This window comes from Camelus ferus, chromosome 6 (genome assembly GCF_009834535.1).
Source record: "Camelus ferus isolate YT-003-E chromosome 6, BCGSAC_Cfer_1.0, whole genome shotgun sequence".
Classification (NCBI taxonomy): Eukaryota; Metazoa; Chordata; class Mammalia; order Artiodactyla; family Camelidae; genus Camelus; species Camelus ferus.
The window spans coordinates 65,813,115-65,835,347 of record NC_045701.1 but is presented as its reverse complement, the minus strand read 5'-3'; the positions used below and the strand labels follow the sequence as shown (position 1 = coordinate 65,835,347).

General features: G+C 45.3%; 1 non-coding gene and 1 pseudogene across 1 annotated transcript; both read left to right on the top strand.

Annotated features, from left to right (window-relative positions):
* The first annotated feature begins 969 nt into the window (after positions 1–969).
* LOC116664324 lies at positions 970–22,093 on the top strand (annotated as a pseudogene).
* TRNAV-AAC lies at positions 14,533–14,604 on the top strand. Its single transcript has one exon. It is a non-coding gene; the product is annotated as a tRNA-Val (tRNA).
* Positions 22,094–22,233: the final 140 nt, after the last annotated feature.

The window sequence follows — 22,233 nt, the reverse complement described above, 5'->3', positions numbered from 1 at the left end:
CCTGTCTTGTACCATGCACAAAAATCAGTTCAAAATGTGTCACAAACCTAAACATAAAAGCTAAAACTCTAAAGCTTCTGGAAGAAAACATAGGGGACTATCTTAACAAGCTTGGAGCAGGCAAAGGTTTTTTAGACAGGGCACAGAAAGCAATATCCATAAAAGAAAAAAATTGATAAACTTCTCTCTCTTTCCAGGAGGATCCTTGTGTTTCCCTCCATGGCTGGCCTGCCCCCTCTCCCAACATGCTCCATGCAGAGCCCCCCACCCTCTGCTCCCATCACCACCATGTTTCCAAGGGCTTTTGGGGATCATTAACACGACTTGCCATGATTTACTCAACATTTCCCTTTAAAGCCAATGACTCCCTTTTACTTCAGTCTTGTCCGACCCTCTTTAGCTTTGTCCTCAACAATCTTTGCTATGAAATCCCTAGTTTGATAGGTTTATCATTTTTCTCTATTACATATTAAAATAAACCCCTAACTATTGAAAGTTTTATAAAATGTGTGAACAACCTTAAACTATTTCATGTACTGCACTTTTTACAGGTTCCTGGGGTTATATGTGTGTATGTGTGTGAGCATGTCTGTGTGTCTGAAGGTGTGGGTGGGTGAGCATGGGCAAGTGTGCATGAATATGTATGAGTGTGTGTGTAAATGTGGGTGCATAGGTGAGTGTAGGGGTGTGTGTGTGTGTGTATATGTGTGTGTGAATATGTGAGTGTATGCCTGAACATGGGGAAGCGTACGTGTTCCTGACTGTGTCTGACTGTGTAATGTGTGCGAGTGTTGGTCAGGGTGGAATGGGGCCAGAGGAAGTCTAGACTGTCTACAGAGTGCTAAGTCATAGTGGGAGGGGACCCCCCACCCTGGCAATGAGCCCCAATCACCAGGAAACAGGTAGGAAAGAGAAAAGTCATGTGGGCCACCAGCCCTCCAGTCACTTCCTGATTATTATCCACAGGCCCTCAGAGGAGCAGAGGAGCGGGGGAAGACTCTTCTTGGCCAAGGGAGCACCTGGTTACAGCTGGCATCCTGGTAACCATCACCAAGGACTGGGAGTACTTCTGGGAACAGTAGGAGCCAGCAGGCGGGGGCAGGTCCTCAGATGCTATATTTACAGGTCTGGATTTAGCACAGGACCTTGAGATGGGGGACCGAGCTCCTAAGTTTTCAAAATGCCCATCTCCCTGGCAACCTTGTGCAAGGGATGTTTTTCAGGAGCTCACAGAGGTTGGGTAAATTGCTCAAAGTCACACAGCTAAGATATTCAGAACTAGAGCAGGACCCAGGTCAAGGGTTTTTCCACCATAGTTCAGATAGGATGGTACCCGCAAAAGCCCTATGCTAGTCATTCCCTGCACATGAGAACCCAGGCAGTGATGCCAAGTGCCACCAGATTTCACCGTGGCTGTTATGAAACAGGTTGACCCCTGTAGTCTTAGCTAAGCAGTTCTTTTGCCAATTCCCATGCCAAACCCCTCAGCCAGGAAGCAGCTGGTATCTTGTGTACGGAAAGCCCATGAGCAGGGTGACAGAGCAACTGGCACACAAGGGCACAGGTCAAACAGAACTGCTTCAATTTGAAGGGCTGAGGTAGGGTTCTGGGGGTGGGGGAGGGCCCCTGGGGAAGGACGGGCTGGCCAGAGCATTGAGGGTGCTTGGGGAGCTCAGGACGGGGACTACTTACCAACCAGCAAGGAAGCATTTTGATATTTAAATAATTCTGGCACATTCAGGCTGCATCCTGGTGTTTTCAGTCTTCTCAGGGATAGAACATAAGGAAGCTCCTCTCTCTGTCCTTCTTCTGTCCCCTGCGCCCTTGCATTTTGGACCAGACACGATACTAGAGGCTGAAGACATTAAAACCGGATCCCTGCCTGCTGCCCAGGAGCTCCTGTCCCACTTTTCTAAGAGCTATTCTCTCAGGAATCTGGCCCCAACCCCAGGCTGCGGAGGTGTCAGGTGGGTACTGGTCAAGGGCAGTGTGCTCCCAGGGCCTAGGACCTGGTCCTGTTTCACTACGTCCAGATGCATCATGCATGCAGGGCACTCAGGCCAGCTCTAGACCTCCGCTCCCCACTGTCTCATTTAGTCCTCACAGCGGCAAATACACTCATGAATTCTTCGGGCTAAAGAGGCTTCCTCACTTTGAAGAGAGGGGTGAAAAGGCAGGGTATATAGCTCAAGTGGTAGAGTGCATGCTTAGTATACATGAGGTCCTGGGTTCAATCCCCAGTCCTTCTTCTAAAAATAAGCCTAATTACCTCTGCCCCACTCCCCAAAAATTATAAATAAAAATGAACAGGAATAAAGCAGACCTGTGGCAGGTCCTGTGGGGCAGTGCCAGCTGTGTGCATGGCAAAGAGCTCCAGCTGTGTGTATCTTTTTTTTCTTTTTTTTCTTTTTAATAATTTTTTGTTTGATTTGGGGTGGGAGAAGGGAGGTAATTAGGTTTATTTATTTATCTACTTATTTTAATGAAGGAACTGGGGAGTGAACCCAGGACCTCATACATTTGTTAAGCACATACTCTACCACTGAGCTATACCCTCTCCCCCAACCACTCTGAACTCAAAGTCCTGAGGGAGGGAGCTGGAATGCCAACCCCACCAAGACTGCCACAAGGAGAGAGATTCCCCCTAAAAAGGAAATCTGTGTGCTGCTTTCAGAAGAAGGGCAGAATACATGCTGGACAGATGGATACCACAAACGTCCCCAACTGGTTTCTGCGGGAGAAGGGTGGTGCTGTGGGAAGAGCATGGACTCTGTGGCAGGGACCCCTAGTTAAGACCCCAGCCCAGGCACGTCTGCTCTGTAACCATGGACATCCCCCACTTATAACCCGACACCAACTTCCAGCTGCTTCTAGGAAAAAGCCCCAAATACTTTGAAGGCTTGGTGTGATCTGGCCCTCATCTGTCCCCAGACCCATGGCCTGGGCCTGAGCCATCCTTTCCCTCTGCAAAGCTCTCCTCTCCCTCCTTCCCTCTCTTCTGCATAGTTAATGCCTCAGCCTTCAACCCTCACTCAAGGGCCTCACCTGCCTGAGAAAACTGTCTGTATGAGTCAGGGATCCCCAGAGAAACAGAATATCTCTATCTCTATCTCTATCTCTGTCTCTGTCTCTGTCTCTATGGGTATATATGGAGATTTTAAGGAATTAGCTCACATGGTTGTAGGGGCTGACAAGTCTGAAATTCACAAGGCAGGTAGGCCAACTGGAAATTCCAGTGAGAGTTCATGTTGCAGTCTTGAGTCTGCAGTCAACAGGGCAGCAGATCGGACACTCGGTCAAGTTTCTGTTGCAGTCTTGAGGCAGCCTTCTTTTTTCTGAACTCTCAGCCTTTGCTTGTAAAACCATCAACTAATTGGATGAGGCCCACCCATATTATGAAATGTTATCGGCTTTACTTAAAATCCACTGATTATAAATGTTAATCACACCTAAAAAATGCCTTCACCCCAACATCTAAGCTGGTATTTGACCAAACAGCTGGGTACCAGTAGTGTAGCCAAGTTGACACATAAAATTAACCATGACACTCTTCCTGACCTCTAGGAAAGATCAGCACCCCCTTGGCTCCCCCACTTCTTACTTACATGCTATTCTAGGACTGTGAATCTCTCCTTCATAAAACTATGACACTCTCTAGTACTATGTGCTTAGTTTTGCTGTTCTCCACATTTTCCACGTGTGCCTAAGGTGTGAATTTATGTTAGTTTTACTCAGGACTCTGGGTGCTTGTTCAATCTGAAGATTTAGGTTTTTCTTCAATTTTGATCAATTCCCAGCTGTTACTTCTTCAGATATTGCTCCTCTCCCATTCTGTCTTTATTCTCCTGGGTATGCTAGCTAAGGTGTGCAAGATCTTGTCATTTTTTTCCCTCTATATCTGTTACCCATGGTTGCTTCCATATTTTCCCATGTTTTTTATTCTCTTCTTTTTCTTGGCTGTACTACTGGCAGAGTGATTTTTTTTCAGAGATATCCAGCTTGCTAAATGTCTCTTCAGCTGTGTCTTCTTCTGCTGTTCAAACTATCAATTTTAATAAATAATTTATTAACACCATATTTTTTATTTCTAAAACTTTGATTTGGCTTGTGTTCCATTAATTTGTTTCATATTATCCTATTCTTTATTATTACTTCTCTTTAAAAAATTCTTTAGTCATTTAAAATTTTTTTTTATGTTTCCAGATTTTTTCTATTATTTCCACTTCTTAGGGGATGGACTCTTCTGTAGTTTTTATTTTTTAAATGTTTTTGTATTTACTGGTTATTTCTTATGGTAGTTTGTTTTCATCTGTGGTTTGAAATTTTTGATTGGGAACTCACTTCAGTGGGAGTTGTTTTGTTGTGGGATGTCTATGAAAATAAACTTACAGAGTATTTTGGATTTTTCTTCTGTCAGGGCCCTAAGTTCTGGACTAACTTTTTTCTTTTAATTGAACTATAGTCAGTTACGATGTGTCAGCTGCTGGTGTACAGCATAATATCCCAGCCATGCATAATATATACATATATTCATTTTCATATTTTTTCATTAATGGTTACTAGAAGATATTGAATATAGTTCCCTGTGCTATACAGAAGATACTTGTTTTTTATCTATTTTGTTTATTTATATATTTATTTAAACATTTTTTATTGATTTATAATCATTTTACAATGTTGTGTCAAATTCTAGTGTTCAGCACAATTTTTCAGTCATACATGGACATATACACACTCATTATCACATTTTTTCCTCTGTGATTCCCTGTGCTATACAGTATAATCTTGTTTCTCTATTCTACAATTTTGAAATCCCAGTCTATCCCTTCCCCAAAATTTTTTTGTTTGTGCGGGTTTTTGGGTGAGAGCAATTAGGTTTATTTTTATTTATTTAATGGAGGTACTGGGGATCGAACCCAGGACCTCATGCATGCTAAGGATATGCTCTACCATTGAGCTATATCTTCCCCCTCTATCTATTTTTATGTACAGTAGTTAACATTTACAAATCTCGAACTCCCAAATTTATCCCTTCCCACCCCCTTTCCCCTAGTAACCATAAGATTGTTTACTATGTCTGCAGATCTGCTTCTGTTTTGTAGGTGAGTTCATTAGGATCCTCTTTTTTCTTTCTTTCTTTCTTTTTTTTTTTTTTTTAGATTCTACGTATGAGTGTTATCATACGGTATTTTTCTTTCTCTTTCTGGCTTACTTTACTTAGAATGACAATCTCCAGGTCCATCCATGTTGCTGCAAATGGCATCATTTTATTCTTTTTTGTCACTGAGTAGTATTCAATTATATAAATATATCACTGGACTAACTTTTATGTTAACTTTTTGGCACAGGAGTCCTGGGATCAGTGGCACACCAAGGAAGGGGGTGCAGTGGGAGCAGTCCACCTCTCCCCTCCACGAGGGACAGGCCTGGACCGGCCGTCTTTCACAGGAACTTTTCTCCCCCCGAAGCCCAGGATAGTGAGGAAATTGTGTTGCTCTTTCTGCAGGCTTGATTGGTAGAGTTTTCCCAGCCTCCTTTTTCCCTGACTAGTTTTCTCTTTAAAACTCTAAGCCTTAAAAGGGTAAGTTCAGAGGCATACATTCCAGCTCTTTTGCCTCAAACAGCCTAGGGCTGCCTCCTATCTTTGAAAGGGCCTTTAGAATGGACTTAGGGCCTTTATCTAGTCAAAAACCCCATGAGTCATAGGCTTAGCTCTCACTCCTCATTCTGGCTTTGAGTTCTTGCACTATCTCTGGAATCTCAGAATTTTCATTTCTTTCTTTTGAGCTTGGCTGTGCATTTTCAAGTGTTTTACTTATGTTTTTGCAGCATTTTTTTATGGTGGCAAGAGAGGGGCTGTCTGAAATACCTCAACCTGGCATGTGGCCAAATGTGTTGATTTGTGTATTATCCAAGGAATAGTGATCTCCCCTACTAGACTGTAAACTCTGTGAGGCAGGGACTGCATTGGCTTTTGCTTCCAAAAAGGACTGAGCATGTGGTGGGAGTTCAATCAATATTCTTAAATGAATAAATGAAGATAGTCCTTCTGGGGCTATTAGTACCTAATTCTTAAGACTGTTGGAAGAATTTAGCAAGAGAAAGTATGTCAAATGCTTGGTATATGGTGGGAGCTCAGAGATGTTATCTATTAATATAATCACGTCTATTAAGGCAAAGACTCTACCATGATGGTTTCCCTGTAAGTCAGCTCCCACCCCTCACCTCAGACTTTAGTCCTGGCCTAGTTTGGGGCACAGGTTCTGTGGGTGTGGCCTCCTGCCTTCCTCAGAGTACAGAGGCCTGCCCTTCCCATCAGAATAGCCACAGCATCTCAGTTTTAGCCTGAACCCCAAGGCCTGAATATGTATTGGCTAAAGTGGTCCTGCCGCCACCCTCCATTGATTCTGTCCTGTCCAGAGTCCCTGACCATGCCATCACCAGAATATGGCCAAGGGTTTTCTGTAGAAATCTCATATTTGAGAGGTTTATTGAGGAAAAATGCATTTAATAAGTAACCATTGATTTATTTTTGCATTTTAATTAACCAAAGGCATTCAACTGCCAGGGCTTCCAATCAGCATGATATGGGAAGATAATTTGAGCCCAAAGCAAGGAAACATAATATTTTAATCAGGCTCTGATGCTTTTCCTGGGTGAACGCATTGGGAACACTCCTCCCATTTCTAACCCAGGGATTTGAGGACTCCAAATGGAAAGTCCTGTGCTAGGGGGACCCACCACTAGCAGCAGTGCCTTGCAAATCAGACCTAAAGAGGACGCACAGGGACTTCTAAGATGGCACCCAAGTGCACCCTTATAAGCATTACAATTCCCAGAAACTAGGTGGCAATGATGAGAGGCAGGAGGGGTACTGACAAGGCTTACAATAGGATTTATGTAGCCTCAGGAAAAAGAATTTAAAACATAGGGTGTGTGTGTGTGTGTGTGTGTGGTGGGGTTAACACCTCCTTGGGCAAGTTGGAAGGTATACTCAACTAATGAGGGGAACTTTGAGCTAGGGACTAAAAATAATAAGATATTAAATGCCTATTATGTACCAGACACCCTATTTAACTTAATACAACCCCACTTTACAAATGAGAAAGCTGAGTCAGAGGAATCTTAAATAATGTTCTGGACACTTCTGGAGACCCCTCCCACTTGGCCAAGTTTATGTTGTGGTAGAAGCTTAATGTTTCCATTGTCTGACTTGAGAGTGTTCAAATTATTCATCTTAATTAAGTAAGACTAAGTCTTGTTTTGACAGAGACTCTCACCCCACAGATTTTCTTTACCTCTTCTGTTTTAGAAGCCAAGAATGAAAAGGGTTGAGAGGGAGAGCTGATCGCACACCATGCAGGATCTACTTCTGAAAGGCAGCCTTTCTGCTGGTAGAAAGGACAGTCGGGACGGCCTCAGGCTGGCCTGACTCCCCACACTACTGGTCCTTAGAGTCTTGAAAGCCAGCAAGTACTTTCCTCTGCAGAAATAGCTGTCTGGGTTCAAAACTGAGTCAAATAACATCCCTTACCTAAACAGATCTGGTGGTCGTTTCATGAGTGGACACTTATTCTCTTAATTGGGATGTTTGTTCCTACTGTGTGCCAGGCGGTTTCAAGGGGAGAGGGAGCCAGTCTAGACAGGTGACCATAGGCAACCTCTCAGAGGTGGTGACATTTGAGCTGAGACTTGACTGGACTTCCAAACATGAGCAGATCTGGGGAAACAGGGTTCCAGACAGAGGAAACAACAGGGGGGGATGGAATTGTGCAGGGATGGGCTTGGCCATTTCTAAGAAAAGAGGGAATCCTGGGAGGAGTTTTCCAGGGATAAATTCCCACAATGGGTGACAGCACCAAAAGTTATCGACATTTTGATGACTGGATTGTTTCCAGAATGAACTTATGTCAGATCTTATATCCAGTTGTTAATAGTCATTATCCCTGGAGAGTAGGATTCAGAGGTTGATAGAAAGAGAAAATAGACTTTATAGTTTCCATCTTCTGCATGAGTTGAATTTCATGCCAAAAAATGTATATCATTTTTACAATTTAAACTGACCTAATATTTTAGAACATTACTAATATTATCGGTGGTAGATACAGTGTTTTATTTTTCTAAATATCATATATGCATATATAAATTCCATTGCATATATGAATTACTTCATACCAAAAACCTGATTTTTATAAAAAGTATTAATTTATACACTACCAGGTAGCTCTAAATGTGACAGTTTCATCACATATGCACGAGGATTGACAATTATTACTCTTTAACATTTTTCCTCTTTATTTGTGTTCGGACTCTGGTTTGCTCTGATGTTAGATAAGTCATTTTTTCCTCTACAAGTTTCAGTTTTTTATCCAATGAGAAGAAAGACCCGACCAAGTGCTCAATTCTGTAACAGAATTGGTCAGGAAATTAAATAAAATAGTACATGGGAAGGCACTCAGCATTTTTCAAATGCAATAGACTAGAACAGGGGAAAGAGAGAATTAGAAAGGAATTTCCACCTGGAATGGATTCCCCCTTTATCTACATCTCACCAAGGCCAGGGGCTTCTCCCATTCACCCGGCTCTGCCTGTTACCTAAATTCTGTCTCAAATATTCAGAAACCTAAGGCTATACAGTGTGACATGTTAATTGCTTTGCATGAATTAATGATGACATCCCCTCGAGGAAGGTCCAGTGAAGGCCTGATTTCCTGAGGGTGGCATTTTAGGTATTAGTGAGCAGGCAGAGGAGAGGAGATAATTTAGAGGGGAAGGGTGGTCTTTCTAGATACTAAAATTACAGAGGGTTGGATGGGTTGGGAAGAGTATCAACTGAGGTTTTACAAAGAACTAGGTTCTAGTCTGGGTTTTTCAGTGACTAGCTCTGAGCATGTCAGGTCTCTTTACCTTCCTGGTTTCAGTTTCTTGAGCTGTGGGTCCCAAGAAATGGGGCTGTGAATTTGCCCTGTCTGTTTCATCACAGTGTTTTAGGAATTTGGTGAACCCATGGACTTAAAGAAGCTTTGAAAATGGAGAGGCTTTGTGGAAACACAAGGGTTTATTGCTGCTATTCAACAACTGCCCTTGTACCCAGCACAGTCACACAAGGATGCTCACGTGATGTCTGCCGACCCAGGCTGGAGGGAAGGACTCCTCTCACTGGTTCCCAGTGTCATGGACAGAGCCTGAGCTTTGACTCTAGGCAGAACTTAGTTTATACCTTAGTTCTGCCATTTACTGTCTGCTAGTTATTAAACCTCCCTGTGGTCAACATCACCTATATTTGCCAATATCCAGTGTTCCTCCCCTTCCCAGCACATGGAAGACTTAGCCCCCTAGCAGCTGGGTGAGGCTATGGGATTAGTTCTGGCTGCAGAAGCTTACTTTCAGGCTGAGGGAAAAACTCATGCACAATTCTCTAGTCTCTCCTTTCCCCTGACATGGCAACTGTATTGGAGGTCTTGTGTTGACATGGTGGGCCAAAAGATCAAAGCAGCCAGGGTCTTCAAGTCGCTGCATGGAAGGCAACTGTGTGAGTGGCAAATACACTCTGTGTAAAACCACTGAGAGTCCTGGGGCTGCTTGTTACTATAGCACAACCCAGCCTATCCTGACTAATACATAATCTGAGTATCGGTTTCCCCTCCCCAGGGAGAGTGATACCCATTTCACATGCCTGTGGTGAAGATTTAATAAGAGAATGTGTGTCAAGCTCTTAGCTCAATCTTTGCTCACAGAAGAGACCACTAAATGTTCAATTCTTGCCCTCCCCTAGCAAGATGGTCATTCTTGGCAAAAGCAGACAAGGCCACCTGAATAGACCTTCCCACGGATCTCTGGGCATAGCAATGAGGTCAGTAGCTCCTCTTGGAAGCAGGCATACAATCCTTATTAAGCAGCAGGTATTATGAGTTTGTCTCTCCACACTTCCCAGTTCTTTCCACATAAATCCCAGGGCAGTAATTTGGGATTGTTGAGAGACATGGCACTGAAAGCTCCTGATGACCACCTTCCATTTACAACAAGCTGTGGCAAGTCCACGTTCCCCAGACCACTGCCACCAATTGGCCTCCATCCACAGCAGGGTTGGGGAGAGGGGCACTGGATGGTTGGGGTTGGGAGGGAGCTTTACTCCCTCATTTACCATGAATTTCCCCTTAGTGCCAAAAGGACTCAGTCCATCTGCATTTGGTAGAGCCTCTGAGCCTCACTGAGTCCATGCCTTGACTCTAATAACAAAATAATAAAAATAAGTTAATTAATAAAAAACTAAAAACAAAGCTCTGAACTGTGGGTCTTTTTTTTTTTTTTTTTTGAGTGAATTTTACTGAAATGTTGGTGGTGCTAGGAGCAAAACAGAAACCTGACGCTTAATAGGGAGAAACAGAACCCCTATGGAAAAGCACCTTTCCATCCATCGTTAAGGATGACTGGATTTGCTTGAGGCGTGGTGTGGTTCTGCGTGGGGGTTTCGCATTTGACATAACCAGGCTGATGCTTTTAGCTGCATTAGGAGAGCAGTTTTTTGATTCCCACAGTGAGGGAGAGGAGAAATTAAAGAGCCCTTTGAAATTTAAATCAAGGCTATAGCGGTATTTTCCAGAGCCAGTGACTCAGGGTTGCTCACTGGGACACCTTCCCCACCAACATTCCCCCTACACACCCACTGTCTCCCTCACACACACACACACACAGATTCATCCAGGAGGTTGGGAGCAAGCAACTTGGAAATGCTTCTAGCCTAACCTTTGAAGTCTTAAAAGAAATGCAAGTCCATTTGCAAAGTCTAGGCCTGGCTGTGGGGGCCTGGGCCGGCATCAGCCCCTCTCCTGACCCACAGGAGCTGTGTGAGACAGTTCAGGAAAATGGATTCCATCCCAGCTCTCCATCTTATGAGAAACAGATGACTCCTTTCTCTGAAATGGCGAGTGCCTCCAGAAATCCATCCTTGTTCCTTCTTGTTCCAAAGCAAACACTTGCCTTGGCTTCTGTTCTCACGTCCAGACGCACTCTCCAGGAGTGGAGCTCCCGAGCCAAAGGCCTGGGACCTGAATGGAAGTCAACAAACTCTGGGAGCTGTGACCACAGAGAGGGGGACGGGTTTCCTAACAAACATTCCAGACTTACACATCACATAGGCCTTGTCCCCTTCAAAACAGGCACCTGGGGAGGGTATGGATTTACTTCAAGGCTGATAATAATTAACCAGATATCAACACGTGTGAAGCGTTTGTCAAATGTTAGGCTCTGTGCTGAGAGTTGTGTATTTTCCATTTAACCCTCCCAGCCCCATTAACAGATGAGGTTCAGAGAGATCAAGTCACATCACTAATGGGTGATGAACTGAGAGTCCAACCCAGACCCAAATCTCTCCACAAAGGCTTAGAATGACTTTCAGAACTAAGAATAAATGTCGTCTTTTTGAAATGGAGCAGGACCCTATAGGGCCTTCTCAGGACAGACACTCCCTCCCCAGCCACGTCCTCCACCTGCCTCTTGTCTGTTGAAAAACTTCAGTTAAAGAATAAGTTTAATCAAAGAACTAAGAAAATACAGAAACAAAGGCCAATAGTCAAGCAAAAAAAAAAAAAGTTTAGTCATTAAACAAAGTCAAGGACCTTTAGTTCCGCCTCAAGGGCTGGAGATAATATTCCGAGCCATATCCTTTGAGCTGTCTTTGTAGATGCCTAAACCCTCACGAGGTGGAAGAAGTTAACTACATGGTGACCAGACTGTAACCACGACATAAGCTGCCACAATTCCGAGAACTGGCCTCAAAGAAATGGAAACAAACCGACCTTGGAATTGAAGATTAACTGTACTTAAAACAACCGAGACGATGCTGATCAGATCAGCGCATGACTAACTTCAAGATGACTGTCAGAGCTGACTGTGCTGTTCTGCCTGTAGCCCCCTCCCTCTACCTTCCGTACACCCTTGAAACTCCCCTTGAAAAGCTCTTGCCCACTGATTGTCAGAGGAGGGTGGGGTTTGATCTTTGGCCAGGAGTCCACCCTCCCCCCAGGTTGCCAGCCTCCAGAATAAAGCAAACTTTCTTTTTTATCAACACGTGCCTCTCTCTGTATTGGCTTTTGAGCAGCAAGCAGCCAGACTTGAGTTTCCGTAACACTTTCAGACCCTCGCTGATGGCCTGAGGAGTCGCCTTCATTTAGGTTCAATCAGCAGAAGCTGGAGCTTTTACATTCCTTCGATATTTTGCTGACATCTCATCACAGTGAGGTGTATGGGTGAGCCTCACAATCATCTTAAGGGAGGAAGCCAGGGACATTCAGAGAGGTTGAGGATCTTGGGGTAAGTGACACTGTGATAAACCCTTGGGAATGGATTTCACTTCTGGAAACAGCCAGAAGCTAGTTGGAGCAAAGTCTTCTAATCTAGGTAGTTCATCCATCTTGGCAAAATTAGGCATGTTCAATATAAATTTACATACGCCTGATCATCTCGCGTGGTACATAGGCTGGCCATCATGAAGCCAATTCCAGAACAGACATTTCAGGAATGGTTAGCAATTTCTTCCAAGTCTGAACCAACATCTGCCTCCCTGTAATTTGCTTCTGTGGTTCCAGTTGGAATCCGGGAGCCCATAACCTTGGCCTCATCACTACCCTTCTCCATACCTCACTCCATCCTAACAAACTTGGTTATCTGGTTGCCAACCCGGCAGATTAGAAGCTGCAAAATAGAAAAGATGGATGTGTACATTAGAATCACCTGGGATGTTTCCAGTTTACCAGTTCTCCAGTTCTATCCCCAGAATCTAATTTCATCTATATGGCTTGAGGCCCAGGTGTGGTTGTCTTTTGGAAGTTTATCAAGTGATTTTAACCAGGGTTGAGAACTGCTGTGTTCAGAGGAGAGGAGAAATTAAACCCCAAGAAGCTGCGCAACTAGCACAGGGAGTTACAGGAACCACATTCTACAGCTGAGCGTTAAGCCACTGTCCACCTGCCCCTTGCTTCCTCTGGACACACCCGCCCTGCTCCCTGGCACTCCCTGAGTGTGGGTCCTGGCAGGGACAGCACGGGGGCAATAGTCTGCAGTCTGCCCAGTTCTGAAAGTGCTGCTCGTCACCCCCAACCTTGTTTGGTTCCTTGTGACATCTGCGTGGGGATGGACTGTCCGGAATGCTGGAAAGCTGAGTGCAGGTTATGCCCAGGCACTCCTGGGTGCTGGCTGCTCAGCCCCCACACAAGAACATGGCCCTGGAGATGTGGATTCGGGTCCAGAACCATGAGAGGCTCATGTTTGTGGACATTCTCTTGATTTGCACTTAGATTGTTAGAAGTCCATTCTTCTGGAACCATGACACAAGCCCTACTAGAGTGAGAAATCCGACTTTCTGCGAGATCTTACCTCCCAGGGATTGAGGTAGGCGCCCCTGCTCACCCCCTCCAGAATTCTGAGGGCCAAAGGAAGCTTGTGGAGTGAAGCTGTCTCTGTTGCTGCCTTGCTCCTGCTAAGAATAGGGATTTTGAATCCTTGTCTAATTTGACTTAATCTAGCCTTACAGGGACTGTGTGTATGTAAGCATCATCATCCATTACCTTTGTATGTATAATGCTGATGCTTTACATAACCACATGCTGGAGACGTGAGGACAGTTGGCCTCCTGGCCCTGACACCAAGACTGAGAGGAATAATAGGCCTCAAGGAACTAAGGCAGGGATTGTCTCCAGTGTGGCTCCTCAGGGCAGAGTCCATTGACCCCGCCAGGCCTTGCCTCAGTCCCTGTCTCTGTTTCCCTATATCTCAGCTTCTCTAGTTGTCTCTCTTACTTTAGCCCATATTTCTCCCAGATGCTCTGGTCCTGACTCGCTGTTACCTTTCTGCTCCTCACAGAAACATTTACGGGGCTGCTACTCCCCTTACCTTTCCCTTCCATGGCTGTTCCCACCCCCTTTCCTCAGTTCAAGGATATACTTTACCTAGGAAACAACAGGAGCGAATTTCAGGCCAAGAACAAGGCATCATTATAATGATTAACTCAGTTGACCACCATCTACACACATGGATACATATATATTGCTTCCATAGATGCAAATTCATTTGGTCCATCCTCAGTATAATGACTAATTTTATGGGCCAACTTGACTGGGTCACATGTGCCCTGATATTTCATCAAACATTATTCTGGAAGCATCTGTGAAGGTGTTGTGGTGTGAGATTAGCAGTGAAATCAGTAGGTGGAAGGAAGCAGATGGCCCTCCTTAATGTGGGTTGGCCTCATCCAATAGGTTGAAGGCCTGAATAGACAAAAAAGCTTGACCTTCCTCTGGGTAAAAGAGAATTCTTCCTGCCTGGTGGCCTTTGAACTGGGATGTTGGCTTTTCTTCTGCCCTTGGACTCAGACTGAAACATCGGCCCTTGCTGGGTCTTGAGCTGCTGGCCTTCACACTGAACTATTACCCTCAGCATTCCAGCTTGCCGTCTTTCCCTGAAGAGCTAGGGACTTGTTCATCTCCACAATCATGTGAGCCAATTCATTATTAGGACTCTCTTTCTCATGGGGGTGAATGTATAGCTTAGTGGTAGAGTGCATGCCTAACATGCATGAGGTCCTGGGTTCAATCCCCAGTACCTCCACCAAAAAAGTAAATAAACCTAATTACTTTTCCCCCTGAAAAATAAAACAAAACAAAACAAAACAGAAATCTCTTTCTCTATGTATATACATCCCACTAGTTCTGTTTCTCTGGAGAACCCGGGGTAATCATCACCTTGCCTTATCATATTGCTAATGAGCTCATTTTGCAGATAGAGGAAATATTTCAGCATCAGGGCCACCAACCTTCCACTCAGCTGTGCACTGCCCAGCCCTCTCTGGCAGCACCACCTAGTTTTTGCTCACTCTAGCTCTGCTCTCCTGCTCCCCTTCCCCCTCCCCATTCTGCAGCTTCTTTTGTCAAGGGAGGGGGGGAAGGTGGTAGAGGGGAAAGCACCGTCTCTATCCTCCTTTCTCCACCCCCCACCCCATCTGGCCCAGCAGGTACCTGGACCTAGGATCTGTGATTCTTCCCTGGGGAAGGGTTCTTTCCTGGGGAGTTGGGCAAATCAGTATTCATGGGGACATTAAATTCACACACTGCCTTCCCTGATTCTGCAGTCACTTCTTTTTTAAAACGGTTGAAAATATTTCAGAACCCCCATGACTCCATTTGGTTGTCAAGCCACACCATTGTTTGGGAGAGAAGGCTGCATTTCCTGGAGACTGGGTCTTTCTAATCTCCATTTCTTTCCCCACCTCTTTGCACATTCCTTTCTCACTCCAGATAATCTCCTCCTGCCTGCAGGTTTATTTCCAAAACAATTCAGGGAAAGGTGTTTGACTCACTTTTTGACCTGCTGCTTCGGAGATACCTGGGGAGAAGTTAGCTTCTTCTTGGCCTTAGGCTGGGTAGTTTGGGTGTAACAGCAAATGTGTACTGACTTTTGGACAGTAGAAAGGAAGGAAAGAAAGAAAGAACAAAGGAGAGGAAAGCAAATAAGAAAGGAACTCGCTAGCAACACCCAAGAGCTAAGTTTTATGATCTTTATGGTAGTAATTCTCTAGGAAAAGGCTATGCAGATTACTTTGGGCCAATCAGAAGCAGGGGGCACCCACTACCACAGTGAACCATGTATCTGCTTCAAGATTATGTTTACCCAAGTTTTTCTTCCATACTCAGTATTTGAAGACACTTCTGTTAAAAATTTTTCTTCCTCTGAGCATACAGAGAAACAGGTCAGGGAAGGGACTTGCTCAGGATGATGGAGCAGGTGGGAGACAGGAAGATATCTGAGGCCTGGCCAGTGTCCCTTCTGAGCCTTTTCCTCCAGGCTGGGACCTGGAGGCATGGTCCTAAGCTCTGCCAAAATAGAGTTAGAGACTAGAGAATGTGGAGGAGGGAGTGTGGGAGAGGGACTTGAAGAAAAGGCTGGTGGGAGGGTGCCAGGCAGGCCATGAGGTAATAGTCCCAGAATCCTCCAGCCCTTTGATTAAAGAACCATTTAACTGCGAATTATTATCCTGGCAATTGTTTGTGTCGGTAATAATAGCTATAACAATGGATGCTGCAAAGGTCAACCATGGGGCTCCTGTTGCCCTAATGCACTTAGTAAGGGTTGGAGGCGGAAATGAGCTGATGAAGTTGTTTTTCCAAACACGTTTGGCTGGCCAAGGCGGTGGAGGCCTGTGAGAAACTCCAGATGGACTTCATCTCTTCTGGGTCCCAGGCAGGGACGGCAGCTAAAATTTAACTTGAACACATTCAAGGTAAGGCACATAGGGTGAGAGCTCATCTCAGCTTCTTATCTGACATGGAGGACTCTGAGTGGGACACTGGGAGGCTGGGGTGGCCCATGAGGGTGGGCACTTACTTATTTCAAGGCAGAGGCCCACCGTGGTTGCCAGAGCAAGCAGTGTGCCAGGTGTAGAGGAGCCCTGGGCCCTGGCCTCCTGAGGAGCTGCTGGGCCCCATAAGGTCTGGGTTGCCCCTTTCTGTGTGTAGTTAAATCTCACCTGGCATTGTTTGGTGGGCTTTTAGTGCTTCCCCTTCATCTGATAGTATAAAAGGAGGCCCCAAGTCGTGGAGAGACCTGCCAAAGGTCACCCTGTTGGATGGAAGCTGAGCCAGTACCAGAAGCCAGGGCCCTTCTGCTTCACCTGTCTGCAGACCCCCCACCCATCCAACCCCAACTCAACCAGAGGCAGGTAAACAGCAGCCTCACAGCTGGAGATGGTGGGGGTGGGGAGCCTAGGGGGTGCCCAGTTCTCATCCACTCTTTCCCCCTAGTCATGCCTTCCAACAAGTGCACACTGAACACTCACTATGTGTCATGCAGTGTTACATGTGAGAGATAAGTCTGGAGTCAGATCTCGGTCACTTAATTCCTCTGAGGCTTGATTTCCTCCTCTGAGAAATGGGCAACTGTGCCTAATGCCTACAGCAAAGTGCTCCATGAAGGGTGGCTCTCCAAGATGGGGACCAGGCCCCCAAGAAGTTCATGGTCTCTCAGGGGAGCCAGATTCACCAATAACTATACTCAGTGTGTATGAACGTGATGGTTTAGGAGCAGAGGAAGGAAGAAGTAATGAACTAATGAACTATCTAACCAACTAACTAGGGTATACCAACATTTCTCTGTCCCTTACCAGCTGGAGGACCATAGGCACACTCCTCAGCCCCTCTGGAGAAGCCTGAATCTTCTTATTTGTAAAATGAGTAATAGAAATAGAACATAAATTCAGGGTTATGGATTTACAGAATTGGACATAAATACGAAGTGCCTGACACTCAGTAGGTATCAATGAAGTAGTATTAACATTTTGGGGGATAAAGTCAGGGACATCTTCACAGAAGAGGTGACATTTGATTTGGATGTGAGAGATGAGCTGAGCTCTACAAAGGCATAGAGATGTGGAGACATGGCTTATTCAGAGAAGAGTAAGCAGCTTGCAGATTCTAAGGCAGGGAGGTTGTAGGAAAGTGGGAGAGAAGACACAGGGACCGGGCTGTAATGGGCTTTGTGCATGATATAAAGAAATTTGTAAACAAAACAAAAAATTTTTAAAAAAAAAGAAAAAAGAAATCTGGACTTTTGGACAATGAGGGTCACTGGAGGTTTTTGAACTTAGGTAGGACAGGATCAAATAACTATTTCTAGGATAGCCTGTGTTGGCATTTCTTTTTCTTTTCTTTTCTTTTTTAAAGTTTTTTTTGGAGGGGTAGTTAGGTGGCACTCCTTGACTACTGGTTTTTTGTTTGTTTTGCCGTAACCCATGTTATAAGAGCACTAATATAATAGTGCTGAACTCCTGAATATCTATCAGAAGTCCATTGGTTGCAAGTGACAGAAAACCAAACTCAAACTATGTGTGGTAGTTTTAAAATACGTCCACAAATTCTTTGATCCTCCTCTCTTCATGAGGTAGAGATGGATTCCCCTGCCTTTGGGTGTAGTCTGGGCTCAGTAACTCACTTCTAACAGACAGAATGAGTGGAAGTGACAATGTGCACTTCAGAGATGAGGTTAGAAAAGGCACCCCTCACTTGCTCTTTTGGTTAATTCATTCTGGGGGAACCAGCTGCCGTGTTGTGAGGACACTTAACCAGCCCATACAGAGTCCAATGACAAGGAACGGAGGCCTCCTTCCAACAGCCACACAGGTGAACCACCGTGAAAGCCCGCTCAGGCCTTCAGAGGCCCTGCTAGCTTCCAGCCTGACTCCTTTGCGAGACCCTGAGCCAGAACCATTCAGCTTGCACCACCCCCGAACCCCTGACCTACAGAAACTGTGAGATAATTAATGTCTATTCTTTCAGCCACTAAGTTTTGTAGTACTTTATTATGCATCAATAAATAACTAACATACTAGCTTATGGGAAAAAAAGGAAATTAACTGGTGCATACAACTGAGAATTCCAGAAGTGGGTACAACTTCATGCAAGAAATCAAAAGATGTCGTCAGGACTCAGTTTTTCTCTGCCTCTTAGAACTGTCTTCCTCTGTGCTGGCTCTTCCCCACAGGTCCCGTGTGGTGGCTCCTGAAAGCTCCAGGCTCCTAATATGCTTAGTGCTAGGATGTCCGGGGGAAAAGACTGTGTACCTCTCCCCTAGGAGTGCCAGCAAGGCTCCCCGTGTGCCATTCATTCCGATTGGGTCCCCTGCCCAGTCTTAAACCAATTGTTGTGCTCTGATTGGCCAGGCCCATCATTGCCCAGCCCTGGTGGTTAGGGGTGGGGTCAACTCTACCTGCAGCCCAGGGTGTGGGGTAGGGGAGGTGCCTCCCTAGAGGAAAACTGAGGTACAGTTGCCAGGAGAGGAAATGGTTTCTGGGCAGTGAAACAATGAGTATCTATCTATTCTACCCACATTTGCCCTGTAGTTTTCTGTGTGAGTCTCACGTGCTTTATTCCACTCTAGCCTCCTGGCTATTCCCTGAATGCTTTTGCGTCTTCATGTTGCTTAGGTCTTAAATGTTACCTATTCAATTTTAAAAAGTAACCTGCCTCTATTTCTCCCCTGTGATATTGTGATTTATAATAAGAAATATAGATTGTGCCTTCCGGCCATCCAGCCTCCACACCTTTTAGCCTGGTGGCTTTGGCCGCCTGGACTCAAACTCCCAAGGCAAACAGTATCCCCTGTGTTTGGCAGAAGCCTCTCCTCGGGTCGCTGCCATCAGAGCTGCTGCCCTGTTGTCTCAGAACAATCCGGAATGTTCGGCCAGACAGCTGACGAGCATGCAACATGGCAACCTCCTTTGCCTTCCCGGGAACTAGCAGATGAAATACTGTTTCTGTCATGGCCTTTCCTGGCCCCAGCTCTCTTACATGACTGAGGATGAGGATAGCAAGATCGTGGCTATGTCCTGGCCAAGACACAGGAGGACCCAGATGGTGTCCCCCACAGACATAACACCTCACTGGCCATGAAATGTTCACACCATCACCTGGCCTGGCCCAGAAGCCAATGGACCAGGCCCTCTGGACCCTACAGAGAACTTTGGCACCAAGTACGTGTTCCTGCACATCAGGAAGAGTAACTGGGCAGCCTTGAACCTCTATCCTAACACCTCAACTTTCAGGTTAGTGAGGTGGAACCCAAATACTATGCAGATGGAGAAGATGCTCATGCTCTGAAGCTGATGACAGGTGAGCTGAGGAGGCAGCTGGGGCTGAAGGAGAAGGCAGGTGCGTGGTGCTGGGCTCCAGGGAGAACCAGGAGACCCAGGGCAGCATGCTTCCTAGTTCTGAGGAGGCCTGTCGGGAGGAGAAAAACCCCGGCCCCTGACAATAGTGGCTGTGACAGCAAGGAACCCAGCAAGTCCACGGAATGCAGAGATGTCCAGGACAGCTCAGAAGACTAAGATTCCACCTCCTAGAGCCCGCTTAAGCATTGCAGGTCCTCATGTTTTGGCCATGTCGGCCCTCTGAGCCCTGGCTTGGCCTGCGTCTGCTCTGCTGCTTCTGCTCTGGGGTCCCCTCACAGTAACCCCAAAGGCTTCTCACTCTCGCCTCTCAGCCTTCCTCATACCCTACAGGGATCATGAAGGAATACGAGGACGCAAGAGCCTGATGCACAAGGGCCAAGAAAGTGTGAGGTCTGCCACCACAGAGCCTTCCTTGGCCTGCTCACACCATGCCGCCATTTTATTCTGCTTGCAGTAGTCCTGCACTGGGTGTGGTTGTCTTGCAAGGTTCTCTCTTCCTAGAATGCTGAACAGGGAGCAGGGCAAACTCCTGAAGCTCCTCTGCCTTCGGGTTTTGCCATTATTTATCTGGGTTTTCATCCCTGAGGGGATGGTCATGCCCCCTCATGCCCCCTCCCTCTTCCTTCTTTGCCTTTTCTGATAGAAGTATTCTGTTTCCTCTGCCTTTCTCTGGGGACCTGTCCTCTGTCGAGTCCTCCCCTCCCTTGAGGTAGGCTCCTTCTCCTTCCCAGCGGGAGAAAGGGGTGAGGAAGGGCTTCTACTATGCAGTCAGAATTTGGAGATTTTAAGAAAAGGACAACCAGTAATTAAATTGGGACATCTAATCTGAAAAAAAAAAAGGAGAGAGAAATGTATATTTGATTTTTGTCCTGTTTTTGGCACAGAGCTCCTAAAACCCTCAAAATTTCCTAAGTTATAAGAGCAATAAAGATGTCTTGGTATTCATAACAAACCCCTTTCAACCACACCAGAGTTTATGTTAATAAGATGACTTTTGGAAAGCACCTAAGGATGGGGGCTGGTTGCCAAGGAAACTAACCTTGTTTTTGAAGGGTTGGAACTCTCAGCCCCACCCCTGTGACTTCCAGGGAAGTGAGAGCAGTTGGAGGTTGAATCAATTGCCAGTGGCCAGTGATTTAATCAATCATGCCTATGTAATGAAGCCTCCATAAAAACCCAATAAGCATAGGGTTGGGGTGGGGAGGGGGTGAATTCAGGTCGGGTAGGTGGTTTCAGAGAGTTTTTGGGTTGGTGAACATGTGGACATTTGGGGAGAATGAAATGCCAGAGAGGACATAAAAACTCTGCACTCATTTCCACATACCTTGCCCTATGCACGTTTTCCAAATGGTTATTCCTGAATTATATCCTTTTATAATAAACTGGTAATCTAGTAAGTAATATGTTTCTCTGTGTTCTCTTAGCCACTTTAGCAAATTAATTGAACCCGGGGAACCAGTGGGTTGGAAGCACAGGTGGCAATCCTGACTTGCAATTGGCATCTGAAGTCCTGTCGGACTGAGCCTTAACCTGAAGCTGTTTCCAGGTAGATAGTGTCAGAACTGAGTTAAACTGTGTGTAGGACACCCAGCTGGTGTTGAAGAATTGGTTGGTAGAATTGGAAAACCCACACATCAGGTCCCCACACCCTCTAGTCCCTTTCCCTGCTTTATCTTTTTTCCTGAATTCTATCATATTATTTTCCTCGTTTATCTTATTAGAAGATAAATATCACATTGGAATGTGAGCTCCACAGGGCAGGGATTTTTGTCCATTCTGGTCACTGCTATACCCTCTGTGTCTAAAACAGAGTCTGGCACATAGTAGGTACTCAATATATAATGGCTGAATATATGAATGAATGTTCGCAACCATCCTGGGAAGTAGGTAGGATGAAGAGGATTCTCCTGTTATAGATAAGGACAGTGAAACTTGAGAGAAGGATCCTGTTGGCAAAAAGATTAAAAAGAAAAAAAAAAAACACTTTAATTGTTGAGTGCTAATGAGAAAACAGCAGAGGGGAATTTAATGCATTACAGGGTGTTCCCACCAAATGAAGGTTAAATGATGCCCTGATGCGGTGGTTCAAATAGAGAAAGTAGTAGGAGAGTTGAGTCATCGCCCGGCGTGTGGCGATACAGGCATCCCGAACACAAAAGAAGCACCTGCTGCATGGCAGTCAGAGCTTACATCATGCTGGGAGTAGTAGTTTAATTTCAGCAAATAACAAGTCATGCTTAAGTTAATATGGCTCGTTTGAATCTTACTGGTTTTATAGTTTCTGTGAAATAGAATTTGTAAGCATGTTTTGATTTTATCTTGATTGTAAACCTTGAGAAGTTTGTGCCTAGTTTTATGTTTGCTCACATTTAAGGAACATTAAAACAAAAATTAAGTAACTTTGTGAGAATTTGTATCCTTTATAAAGGAACTTACTTAGTATTCCAGACTGAGAAACACTGTTTCTGATACTCAAACCCTCTTGTCATTGACGATGTGAAGGAGGAGCCTGAGAAGGA